Here is a 2,867-nt window from a genome sequence, read left to right on the forward strand (position 1 = left end):
CCCACCCCATGATAGTCCCAGAGGCCTAGAGGTAAATAATGGTTTGGGGGGCCAGGTTTAAGACTCTGCTTCCCTGCACAGCCTTGGGACACTGCTCCCTATATCTGAGCTTCTCTGGCTCCAGCATCAGCTCACAGGGTCCCAGGTACAGCTTGACCCAGGTACAGCTCTGGACAGTGCAAACCATAAGTCTTTGTGGTTTCCATGTAGTGTTAAGTCTGCAGATGCTCAGAATGCAAGCATGAAAGAGGCCTGGCAGCCTAGTAGATACTCTGCTAGGGTGGTGCCAGGGGAAATGTGGAGTTGGAGCCCTCACACAAAGTTCCCACTGGAGCACTGCCTAGTGGAGCTGTAAGAAGGGAGCCACTGCCCTCCAGACCCCATAATGGTAGATCCACTGGCAGCTTGTACCCTGCCCCTGGAAAATCCACAGGCATTCCACTCCAATCCATAAGAGTAGCTATGAGCTGCTATGAGCTATGTCCAGGGAAGCCAAAGGTGATTTAATCACTGCCTTAGTTGGTTTCATACTGCATGGAGCTTATTGCTCCTTTCTTTTGGCCTATTTCTTCCTTTTGGAATGGACATGTATACCCAATGCCTGTGCAACCATTGTATCTTTGAAGTAAATAACTTGTTTTTGATTTCACAGGCTCCTAGGTAGAAGGAACTTGGTCTTGAGTCTCAAACAAGACTTTGGACTTTGGACTTTGAGTTGACACTGGAATGAGTTAAGACTTTGGGGGACTCTTGGGAAGGGATGATTGTAATTTACAATGTGAGGACAGGAGATTTGGGGTGTCAGAGGTGGAATGATATGGTTTGAATGATGTCCCTTCCAAATGTCTTGTTGAAATGTGACCTCCAATGTTGGAGGTGGGGTCTAGTTAGATCATGGAGGTGGATCCCTCATGAATGGATTGATGCCCTCCCTATTGTAATGAGTGAGTTCCTGCTCTGTTAGCTCACATGAGTGCCAGTTGTTTAAAGGAGCCTGGCTCCTCTTCCTCATTGTCTCTTGCTCCTGCTGTCTTCATGTGACATGCCTGTTCCCACTTTGCCTTTCACCATGATTGCAAGCCTCTTAATGCCCTCATCAGAAGTATATGCCAGCGCTGTGCTTCTTGTACAGCCTGCAGAACCATGAGCCAATTAAACTTTTCTGTTTATAAATTATCCAGCCTAAGGCATTTCTTTACGGCAATGCAAGTGGACTAGTACAATCAGAGTAGACATTTCTCAAAAGAAGACATACAAATAGCCAACAGATATATTTTTAAAATGCTCAACATCAGTAATCATCAGGGAAATGCAAATCAAAATCAGAAGGAGCTATCATCTTACTCTAGCTAGAATGGCTATTATCAAAAGGACAAAAAAAATTCTGTTGAGGATGCAGAGAAAATGGAATCCTTATACATGATTTTTCGGAATGTAAATTAGTATAACCACTACAAAAAAACAGTATGAAAGCTTACCAAATAATTAAAAATAGAACTACTATATTATCCACCAATATCACTACTGAGAATTTATTCAAAAGAAAGGAAATCTTCGGCAAAGTCTCAGGATACAAAATCAATGTACAAAAATCACAAGCATTCTTATACACCAATAACAGACAAACAGAGAGCCAAATCATGAGTGAACTCCCATTCACAATTGCTTCAAAGAGAATAAAATACCTAGGAATCCAACTTACAAGGGATGTGAAGGACCTCTTCAAGGAGAACTACAAACCACTGCTCAATGAAATTAAAGAGGATACAAGCAAATGGAAGAACATTCCATGCTCATGGGTAGGAAGAATCAATATCGTAAAAATGGCCACACTGCCCAAGGTAATTTATAGATTCAATGCCATCCCCATCAAGCTACTAATCACTTTCTTCACAGAATTGGAAAAAACTACTTTAAAGTTCATATGGAACCAAAAAAGAGCCCGCATGGCCAAGTCAATCCTAAGCCAAAAGAACAAAGCTGGAGGCATCACACTACCTGACTTCAAACTATACTACAAGGCTACAGTAACCAAAACAGCAAGGTACTGGTACCAAAACAGAGATACAGATCAATGGAACAGAACAGAGCCCTCAGAAATAATGCCACATATCTACAACTATCTGATCTTTGACAAACCTGAGAAAAACAAGCAATGGGGAAAGGATTCCCTATTTAATAAATGGTGCTGGGAAAACTGGCTAGCCATATGTAGAAAGCTGAAACTGGATCCCTTCCTTACACCTTATACAAAAATTAACTCAAGATGGATTAAAGACTTAAACGTTAGACCTAAAACCATAAAAACCCTACAAGAAAACCTAGGCATTACCATTCAGGACGTAGGCATGGGCAAGGACTTCATGTCTAAAACACCAAAAGCAATGGCAACAAAAGCCAAAATTGACAAATGGGATCTAATTAAACTAAAGAGCTTCTGCACAGCAAAAGAAACTACCATCAGAGTGAACAGGCAACCTACAAAATGGGAGAAAATTTTCACAACCTACTCATCTGACAAAGGGCTAATATCCAGAATCTACAATGAACTCAAACAAATTTACAAGAAAAAAACAAACAACCCCATCAAAAAGTGGGCGAAGGACACGAACAGACACTTCTCAAAAGACGACATTTATGCAGCCAAAAAAACACATGAAAAAATGCTCACCATCACTGGCCATCAGAGAAATGCAAATTAAAACCACAATGAGATACCATCTCACACCAGTTAGAATGGCAATCATTAAAAAGTCAGGAAACAACAGGTGCTGGAGAGGATGTGGAGAAATAGGAACACTTTTACACTGTTGGTGGGACTGTAAACCCTTAGGTACATTCAAGGAACATAAAGAATAGAGAATAGA

Source organism: Pan paniscus, chromosome 6 (genome assembly GCF_029289425.2).
Source record: "Pan paniscus chromosome 6, NHGRI_mPanPan1-v2.0_pri, whole genome shotgun sequence".
Taxonomy (NCBI): domain Eukaryota; kingdom Metazoa; phylum Chordata; class Mammalia; order Primates; family Hominidae; genus Pan; species Pan paniscus.